Source organism: Tamandua tetradactyla, chromosome 7 (genome assembly GCF_023851605.1).
Source record: "Tamandua tetradactyla isolate mTamTet1 chromosome 7, mTamTet1.pri, whole genome shotgun sequence".
In the NCBI taxonomy this organism is placed as follows: Eukaryota; Metazoa; Chordata; class Mammalia; order Pilosa; family Myrmecophagidae; genus Tamandua; species Tamandua tetradactyla.
In genome coordinates, this window is record NC_135333.1 from 136,366,046 (window position 1) to 136,377,456 (window position 11,411).

At 38.8% G+C, this 11,411-nt stretch overlaps 1 pseudogene; it reads right to left on the reverse strand.

The window, feature by feature from the left end:
* Window positions 1–202: 202 nt before the first annotated feature.
* Window positions 203–9,183, reverse strand: LOC143690686 (STE20-related kinase adapter protein beta pseudogene; annotated as a pseudogene).
* Window positions 9,184–11,411: the final 2,228 nt, after the last annotated feature.

Below are 11,411 nucleotides of genomic sequence, written 5' to 3' on the forward strand. Positions count from 1 at the left end.
CACTGAAGAAAATAACTGGCTCAAAAACTATATTGAGAGATCAAGAAAGGAATTAATCACAGCTTATGGGAAAAACTCAAGAACAGAAGACACTAAATGTAGCTAGATGCTAGATTAATAACGCTGACGTTTCCCTGGAGTTATGATAGCACTCTGAGCTAAACAAGGGGGGTTATAAGCATGCCCCTTTGAATAAAGGGGCTTAAAATGATAGATTCTCCAGTGCACCAACTGTATTTTCAAGTACAATTCTGGTATTTGTACCTAGTAATACAGAGAAAAAGCAGCAAGAAGAAAGTGCCAAGTATACAGGACATAAAATAATTTGGCAGCCCAAGAAGTCCCAGTTTGAACCTTTTTTCATCAGGAAAACACATTCTGGTTCAGTCCAAGGTAGCACTGGAGGCACTGCTGCCAATGGCTTGTTGTAAGCAGGAGGCAACAGTGACAGTATTGATTCCTGGCTTTGCTCTTTCGTCTGTTTAAAGAATACTTGGGATGATAAACTGCTGGCTGATGGCTCTTTCTCAGGATCTTGTTGCAAACAGAGTTGTACTAAGCCGAAGAAGGCAGGAGAGAAAGTTTTTGAGGATGGTGTTTGCAGTCTGTCACTATTTACTGTGCATGTTCCACTGGACACAAGTACACTTTCTCCAATCCCAGAGTCTACACCTGGTTGGGAGTTGTTCATTCTGGAACCTGACTGAGGAAAAATACTGATATCCAAAGGGCTATAAAAAGGGTCTTTCAGTTTCTGTAACAGCATCTGAGTCTTGTACATGTCCTGGAAATGTACTTGCCCACCGACTAATTCACAGGCTATAATCCCAACACTGTAAATATCTTTTTTTCACATTATATCCATGTAGATCCTGTCTCAGGAGTTCTGGACTCAGCCACAGCTGTACTGATGTGCTGAACTGTGGGAAATCAAACATAGCCATATGCCTATATCTGTGCTTAACCAAACTATGCAGATGGGACAGGCCAGAGAGGGTCACTAGGCCATCACCAGAAATGAGAATATGGCTGGCTTTAGTACGCCTGTGAATATAGCCATTTTGGTGCATATAGTTCTACCGTCTCACTGCTCCAAAAAGAATGTTTCTTATTAAAGTTTCACTCATTCCTTCAGGAAAGTACATCCTCAAGAGTTGACTTGCTGAACCATAGGCCATAAATGGAGAAATAAACCAAAGCCAGTTGTAAATAGTGAAAACTGTCCAATAAGTTGTAATATTGGGGTGTCGGAAAAACTGGGATAGTATTACTGCTTTCTGTAAAGCTTTCAGACTTCCTTCAGTACAATTTTGCAGGTTTATAACTTTTATAGTCAGGTCTGAGTGATTCAACTTGTGTTTGTGAAGTGCAGAAATAATCCAAAAGAGACCTTGAACCACTTTAGTTCATAGAAAGTGACAAAAATCCATCTATTCCAAAGCAGAAGATTTTTATTTTATCTTTTCAAGATATAGAAATATCTCTGGTGGTGACCATGGCCAGCAATTTTTCTCAGGCAGCTGGTGGAACCAGGTGAAGCAAGCACTTTAAAAAGGCCTGCTCCCATGGGGCACTGAAGTTCAGTGTGACCCGGGCAAGGGCCATCTGCCTGGAACTCTGCCCTAGCTTCAGGCCCCCATCTCTTATGAAAGAAATAAAATTACAAATCCAAGAAGTGCAGCATACCCCAAACAGAATAGATCCAAATAGACATACTCCAAGACACTTACTAGTGGGATTGTCAAATATCACAGACAGAGAGAATTTTGAAAGCACCAAGAGAAAGGCAATTCACAAAGGAAGCTCAATAAAAGTATGTGTGGATTTCTCAGCAAAACCCATGGGAACAAAAAGGCAGTGGTAGAATATATTTGAGATCCTGAAATGGAAAAACTGCTAATCAAGAATTCTACACAGCAAAACTGTCCTTCAAAAATGAGAGGGAAACTAAAATATTTTCAGACAAACAGACACTGAGAGAATTTGTTTAGAGACCAGCTCCACAAGAAACACTAAAGGGAGCACTACAGGCAGATAGGAAAAGACAGGTCTTTCCTACAGATATATACTACAGATATTTCTGGAGCACAATGTAGAAATCAAGACTAGCAGTAAAGGTAAAAAGAGAAAAAAAATTAGATATGATATATAAAATCCAAAAGACAAAATGGTAGAAGAAAGTACTGCCTTTACAGTAATAACATTAAATGTTAACAGATTAAACTCACAATCGAAAGACTGGCAGAATGGTTTTAAAAACAGGCTGCAACTATATGCTGTCTACAGGAGACTCACTTTAGACCCAAGGGCAACAATAAGTTGAAAAAAAAAAGGTTGAGAAAAGATATTTCATGCAAACAACAGCCAGAGAAGAGCAGGGGTAGCTATACTAATTTCCAACAAATTAGACTTTAAATGTAAAACAATTAAAAGAGATAAAGAAGGACACATTGCATTAATAAAAAGAACAATTCAACAAGAAGATATAGCAATCATAAATATTTATGCACCAAGCCATAGTGCTCCCAAATACATGAGGCAAACATTGACAAACTGAAGGTGGAAGTAGATACCTCTATCATAATAGTTGGAGACTTAATTCCCCACTCTCATCAATGGATAGAACATCTAGACAGAAGATCAAGAAGGAAACAGAGATTCTGAATAATACACTAAATGAACTAGACTTAACAGATATTTACAGAACATTACACCCCACAACAGCAGGATACACATTTTTCTCGAATGCTCATGGATCATTCTCAAGGATAGACCACAAGCAGGGTCACAAAGCAAGTCTCAATAAATTTTAAAAGATTGAAATTATATAAAACACTTTCCCAGATCATAATGGGAAAAAGTTGGAAATCAATAACAGGAAGAGAGCCAGAAAATTCACAAATACATGAAGGCTAAACAACACACTCTTAACAACCAGGGGGTCAAGGAAGAAATTACAAGAGCAATCAGTAAATATCTTGAGGCAAATGAAAATGAAAATACAGCATATCAGTGCAGCATTTGCTGTATTTATGGGATGCAGCAGAGGCTGCTCTGAGTGGGAAATTGATTGCCTTATATGTCTATATTAAAAAAAGAAGAAAGAGCAAAAATCAAGGAATTAACTGTCCACTTGGAAGAACTATAGACAGAACAGCAAACTAACCCAAAACAAACAAAAAGAAAGAAATAACAAAGATTAGAGCAGAAATAAGTGAAATGGAGAATATGAAAACAATAGAGACAATCAAAAAACCAGAAGTTGGTTCTTTGAGAACATCAATAAAATCAGTGGACCATTTGCTAGGCTGACAAAATAAAAAGAAAGAAGATGCAAATAAACAAAATGAGAAATGGAAGAGGGGACATAACCAGTGACCACCCCCCCCCCAAAAAAAATAAAGGACATAATGAGAAAATACTATAAGCAACTATATGCTAATAAACTAGACAATGTAGATGAAATGAACAACTCTCCTGAAAGGCATGAGTAACCAACATTGACTCAAGAAGAAATAAAAAACATCAACAAACCAATCACAAGTAAAGGGATTGAATCAGTCATCAAAAAGCTCAAGAAAAGAAAAAGTCCAGGACCAGATGACTTCAAGTGAATTCTACCAAGCATTCAACTAAGAATTACTACCAATTCTGCTCAAAGTCTTCAAAAAAAATTGGAAAGGAGGGAAAGCTATTTAACTCATTATTTGAGCCAACATTACTTAACACCAAAACCAGACAAAGATACTCCAAGAAAAGAAAACCACTAACTAATCTCTTTAATAAATATAAATGCAAATATCCTCAACAATATACTTGCAAATCAAATCTAGCAGCACATTAAAAAAATTATACACCATGATCAAGGAGTACAAGACTTGTTCCACACAAGAAAATCATTAATGTAATACACCATATCAATAAGTCGAAGCAGAAAAAAAAGCACATGATCATTTCGATTGATGCAGAAAAAGCATTTGACAAAATTCAACATCTTTTCTTGATGAAAATGCTTCAAACAATAGAAGGGAAATTCCTCAACATGATAAAAGGAATATATGAAAAATCCACAGCTAACATCATCCTCAATGGGGAAAGGCTGAAAGTTTTCCCTCTAAGATGAAAAAGAAGACAAGGATGCTCACTACCACCATTGTTATTCAACATTATGCTGGACGGTCCAGCCAGACCAGTTAGACAAGAAAAAGAAGTAAAAGGCATACAAATCAGAAACGAAGAAGTAAAACTCTCAGTGTTTGCAGATGAACTGATACTATGTGTTGAAAATCCCAAAAAATCTACCCCAAAGCTATGAAAGCTAATAAATAAGTACAGCAGAGTGGCAGGGTACAGAAATCAATAGTGTTTCTATACATTCATGATGAGTAGTCTGAGAAAAGAATTAAGAAAAAATTCCATTTGCAATAGCAACCAAAAGAATCAAATATCTAGGAATAAATTTAACTAACAATACAAAATATGTATAAACAGAAAACTACAAGAAATTGCTAACAGAAATCATGGAAGGCCTAAATAAATGGAAGGGCATACTGTGTTCATGGATTGGAAGACTAAATATAGTTAAGATATTGATTCTACCCAAATTGATTTATAGATGCAATGCAACACTAATTAAAATCCCAAAAACTTACTTTGCAGATATGTAAAAACCAATAACCAAATTTATTTGGAAGGGCAGTGTGCAATAAATAGTTAAAAATATCTTGAGAAAGAAAAATGAAGTGAGAGGTCTCACACTACCTGACTTTAAAGCATATTATGAAGATACAGTGGTCAAAACAGCATGGTACTGACAAAAAGATACATATACTGATCAATAGAATCAAACTGAAGGTTCAGAAATAGGTCCTCTCATCTATGGACAATTGATCTTTGATAAGGTGGTCAAGCCAACCCACCTGGGACAGAGCAGCCTCTTCAATAAACAGGGATATGCAAAAGAATGAAAGAGGGTCCATATCTCATACCCTACACAAAAATTAACTAAAAATGGATTGAAGACCTAAATATTAGACTTCAGGTATAAAACTTTTAGAAGAAAATGTATGGAAATACCTTATAAATTATCTTATAAATGTTGCTATGGGAAATGGTTTCCTAAACCTTACACCCAAAGCACAAGCAATGAAAAAATAAATGAATAAATGGGATCTTCTTTGATGGACTTTTGTACATCAAAGAACTTTGTCAGAAAAGTAAAAAGGCCACCTACACAATGGGAGATGATACTGGAAACCACAAATCAGATAAGGGTTTAGCATCCAGAATACAAAAGAGATTTTATAACTCAGCAGCAAAAAGGCAAACCACACATCTGAAAAATAGGCAAAAGTGATAAGACTCAGATTAAGACAACTCAGAATACAGGAGTAAATAAGACATTGACTATATTTTAGAACTTCACCTACTCTTTGAAACCAGAAAAGAAAGTTTTATTTTGTCCAGAACTTAGGTTTTCTGTGGCACATAATCTAACTGAACCTGCCTGAATAGACCGTTTAAATAATCCAAACATAGGGAGCCCAGAATAAGAATGAGAGCCCTTAATCCTGTATTTCTTAATGTAATGCCTGGATACATCCCAGATTATATTAAGCAGATAATCAAAAAGTATTGGCAAAGACCTCCAGGGATGAACCTGGCCCTGGCACCATGGGGTCAACAATGCCATGCTGACCAAAAGGTGGAAAAGAAGTGTAGCAAATAAGGTACCAGTGGCTGATAGTTTAAATAGGGTAGAGAGGCTACAATGGAAGCCATTATTACACATGCTTCAGTTAGACATTGCTACCTATTATGACTTGCCAAACCCCAAGCAAAACCATTCCTACCAATCCTATAGAATAACTAGGGCCTTATATAAGATTCTACAAAGTTTCCATGCACTAGGGTAACTCTCCAAAACCTACAACCTCCAGATGAGTCCCTGGACAGCTAAATCCTGAAATGCAGAGGCGCCAGTCCTTCCAGAACATCAACTAGTTCCATCCCCTATTCCATATTATTGACAGCCCCTTCCAACATGAAAAAGTTTGAATGGCCATACTTCAAACACTCCTAAAGAATCAGAGAAAGATCAAAAGTGATGGTGGAGTTATACACTGATGGTTGCGTTTAACAAATGAGTATGAGTGCTGAATCATTATACTGATATTTCTTTTAGCCTAGAGTATCTTAGAGTAGGTAGAAATAAAAACCTAAAATTGTAGAATTTTAACCCATATCAAACTCTAAAATCTGTTCTACAATTGATTGTTGCAATGTGTTTTGAAATGTATTGCTTTTATGTATATATGTTAAAGAGAAGGAGGTGTATAACAGAGAAGATAGGATTTAACAAATGAGTATGATTGCTGAATCATTATATTGATATTTCTGTTGGTCTCTAGTGTCTTGGACTAGCTAGAAGAAAAACAAAAAATCATGAAACTGTAACCAATACCAAACTTTAAAAATCTGTTCTGTAAGTACTTGTTGAAATGTACTTGTATGGGATGCAAGGGTAGTTCAGTGGTAGAATTCTTGCCTGCCATTTGGAAGACCTGGGTTCAATTGCTGGTCCATGCACTTCCCAAAATACAAGCAAACAAGCAAAACAAACAAACAAAAAGTCAACAAATGGTGCTGCAATTACAGGATAGTCGTGGAAAAATAATGTAATGTGGCCCCTTCATACAGCATACCAAAAAAAAATGTACTTGGAAATTTAGTGTTTTTTTATTTTAGTTATATTTCACAATAAAAAAATGTTTAAAATGGACAAAAGACATAAACAGATACTTTTCAGAAGTGAAAATACAAATGGCTAAAAGGCCCATGAAAAGATGCTCAACTTCACTGGCTATCAAGAAAATGCAAATCAAAGCCATGAGATATCATCTCAACCCACTAGAATGGCCAGTATCAAAAAGAAGAAAGAAAGAGAGAAAACAAAAAGTGCTGGGGAGGATGTGGAGAAAGAGGCAAACTTATTCACTGTTGGTGGGAATGCAAAATGGTACAACCACTCGGAAGGAAGGAACTCTGACGGTTCCTTCATAAGCTAAAGATATAATTGCCATATGATTCTGCATTCACAATACTAGTGTGATAGCTTTGGTGTCAACTTGGCCAAATGATTATGCCCAGTTGTCTGGTCAGGCAAGCACTGACCTGACTATTGCTGCAAGGATATTTTGTGGCTAGTTGATTAAATTATCAGTCGGTTGATTGCATCAGTGTTGCCCAAAAGACAGCATGATACTTGTGGCCACTTAATTTATAGGTTTGGATTCACAGACAACACAGACTTCAGTGATATAAAAACAGATTTTATTAGGAAAGTAATTAAAAGAGTTTTCAAAAATAAGACATAGTTATATCACCAGATAACATGGCACCAGCACCTGAAGTGAAGTGCTGGGAGGTCTCAGAAGTAGCATTCCAAGTCTTTTTAGTAAAAATCCACAGCAATCTTAGAAATAGTATTCAAAATTTTACTGGTAAAAAAAACCACAGCACAGCATTCTTTTCCCGGATGAGATTGTGATGAGATGCTCTCTACTCTCTCATAAGATTCTCCTTTCTTCTTCTTTCTCATAATTTTCTCCTCTCTCTTTCTTCTTCTACTACTCTTAAGATTCTCCTCCCTATTTCTTCTTCCTTTCTCTAACTGCTTGCATGCAGTTTTTATGATATCTTTACACAATAGTGACCAAATTCCAATTAGTTTACATGACCAAGCCCATTTGGGTCCTCTGGGAACTGGCTAGGGACTGAGAAGAGTTTCCTGGGACCTAATATCTTTATCAAAGTACACTTTCTTCCAGGAAGATAGCCAGTCCTCCCAGACAGAGTGCACATTTCAACTGTTTCTTACCAAGGTCATGTAATGGCAATGCAATTGAACAGAGCAGGCTCTACAAATTTATTTTTTCCTTATAATTGGTGACTGATTACATCTGTGATTAACTCTGGCATGCCTCCCACAACAGGATAATCCAATCAGTTGAGGTCAAAATGCCCTGGTATAATGTAGATGAGGTGATCTAGGCTTAAAGAAATGGGAATGTTAGAATGAATTTATCATGGAAAACCTGTTCATACACCCCAAGAATGTCCACAGGACACATCTTTCACAAGAACCTTGAGAAACAAATTCATGAGACTAGCTCCATGAAAAACAGAGAATCACAGTCCCTTAATCAATTCCCAGACTTGAGACAGTTTACAGACCAAGAGTCCCTTAAATGAGGGTAGGGCCAGGCGTCCTTGGTGAAAGCCCTTCAACACTGCCCCAAATTTACACTGTGAAGTTTCATCCCAGCCTTCCCCAAGAAAACCTACAACCTTTTACCAGGGTGACTTCACTGGGGAAAAGGAAATGATCAGATATTTTGAAGATTATTAAACACTGGCTCAGAAGTGACACTGATTCCAGGAGATCCAAAATGCCACTCTGGTCCACTCATCAGCATAGGGGCTTATGGAGGTCAGGTAATTAATGGAATTTTAGCTCAAATCCATATCATAGTGTGTCCAGTGGGTCCCTGGACCCATTCTGTGGTCATTTCCCTGGTTCCAGAATGCATAATTGGAATTGACATACTCAGCAACTGGCAGAATCCCCACATTGGTTATCTGACTCATGATGTCAGGGTTATTATGGTATGAAAGATCAAGTGGAAGCCATTAGAGCTGCCCCTACCTGGCAAAATAGTGAATCAGAAGCAGTGCCATATTCCTGGAGGAATTGCAGAAATTAGTGCCACTCTTAAGGTCTTGAACGATGCAGGGGTGGTGATTCCTACCACATCCCCATTCAACTCTGTTATTTGACCTGTGCAAAAAACAGATTGGTCTGGAGGATGACTGTGGATTATCATAAAATTAATCAAGTGGTGACTCTAATTGCAGCTACTGTTCTAGATGTTGTATCATTGCTTGAGCAAACCAATACATCACCTGGTACCTGGTATGCAACTATTGATATGGCAAAGGCCTTTTTCCCAAAAGCTGTTCAGCAAGGACCACCAGAAACAGTTTGCATTCAGCTGGCAAGACCAGCAGTATACCTTCACTGTTCTTCCTCAGGGGTATATCAACTCTCCAGCCCTATGTCACATTCTTGCCTTCAGGGAACTTGATAATTTCTCCCTCCCACAAGACATCACACTGGTCCATTGTGTTTATGTTATCATGCTGACCAGACCTAGTGAGCAAGAAATAACAGCTACTCTAGACTTATTGGTAAAGCATTTGTGGGCCAGGGGATGGGAGATAAATTCAACAAAAATACAGGTGACTTCTGCCTCAGTGAAATTTCCAAGTGTCAAGTGGTGTGGGGCATGTCAAGACATCCCTTCTAAGGTGAATGATAAGCTGTTGTGTCTGGCTCCTCTTACAACCAAAACAGAGGCACAATGCCTGGTTGGCCCCTTTGGATTTTAGAGACAACATATCCCTCTTTGGTGGCCTATTTACCAAGTGGCCAGAAAAGCTGATAGTTTTTTTATTATTTTTGGGAGGGGTTGGGGATCAGAATAAGAAAAGTCTCTGTGACAGGCCCTGGATAGTATGCAAGCTGCTCTGCCACTTGGGTCATATGATCCAGCAGATCCAATGGTGCTGGAGGTGTCAGTGGCAAATAGGGATGCTGTCTGGAGCTTTTGGCAAGCCTCTATAAGAGAATCACAATGTAGAGCCCGAGGATTTTAGGGCAAAACCTTACTATCCACTGCAAATAACTACTCTCCTTTTGAGAAACAGCTTTCAGTCTGATACTGGGCTTAAATAGAGACTGAATGCTTAATCATGGGCCATCAAGTCACCATGAGACCTAAGTTGCCTATCATGGGCTGGGTGTTGTCTGACCCACTAAGCCATAAAGTTGGGCTTTCACAGCAGCACTCCATCATAAAATGGAAATAGTATATTGCAGATAGGGCTTGAACAGATCATGAAGACACAAGTAAGTTACATAGGAAGTGGCCCAATTGCCTGTGTCTCCCACTCCTGCCACATTACCTTCTCTTTCCCAGACCAGAGCTATGGCTGAGGAAGAGAAAACTTGGGCCTGGTTTATAGATGGGTCTGCACGATATGCAGGAACCACCCAGAAATGTATACTTACAGCACTACAGCCTTATTCTGGGATGTCCTTAAAGGGCAGTGGTGAAGGGAAATCCTCCCAGTGCACAGAACATCTAGCAGTGTACCTGGTTGTTCATTTTTCTTGGAAAGAGAACTGGCCAGAGGTGCATTTGTATACTGAATCATGGGCTGTTGCAAATGGTTTGGCTGGATGGTCAGGGATATGGAAGGAGTATGATTGGAAAATCGGTGACAAGGAGGTATGGGGAAGAGGTATGTGGGTAAACTATTCAGAGTGGGCAAAGAGGTTGAATATATTTTTGTCCCATGTGAATGCTCACCAGAGGGTCACTTCAGCAGAGGAAGCTCTTAATAATCAAGCAGATAAGATAACCCATCCAATGGATACAAATCATCCTCTTTCCTCAGCCACTCCTGAAATTGCTCAATGGGCTCATGAACAAAGTGGTCATGGTGGTAGGGATGGAGTTTATGCATGGACTCAGCAACATGGACTTCCACTCACCAAGGATGACTTGGCTATGGCCACTGATGAGTGCCCAATCTGCCAGCAGCAGAGACCCACACTGAACCCCTAATATGACACCATTCCCTGAGGTGATCAGTCTGCTATCTGGTGGCAGGTTGATTAAATCAGACTTCCATCATTGGATATCAATTGCATTGATTACATTGGACTTCCATCATGGAAAGGGTAGTGATTTGTTCTAACTGGAATAGATGCATAATCCAGGTTTGCATAATCTGCATTTGCCAAAACTACCATTCATGGACTTATAGAATGCCTTATTGCTATAGCATTGCTTTTAATTAAGAAACCCATTTCACAGCAAATGAAGTGCAGGAATGGGCATATGCTCATAAAATTCTTTGGTCTTACCATGTTCCCCATCATCCAGAGGCAGCTGGGATGATAGAACAGTGGAATGGCCTTTTGAAGACCCAATTACAGTGCCAAATAGGTGGCAGTACCTTACAGGGCTTGGGCAATGTTCTCCAGGATGCTCTGTATGCTCTGGATCAGTGTCCAGTTTATGGTGCTGCTTCTCCCATAGCCAGCATTCATGAGTCCAGGAATCAAAGGATGAAAATGGGAGTGGCACCACTCACTACCATCCTTAATGATCCACCATGAAAATTTTTGCTCCCTGTTCCTGAAACCTTAAGCTCTGTTGGTTTACAATTCTTAGTTCCAAAAAGAGGAGTACTACTACCAGGAGACACAACTGTGATTCCATTGAACTGGAGGCCAAGACCTGGCTACTAGCCACCTGGCTACTTTGAGCTTCTCATGCCAC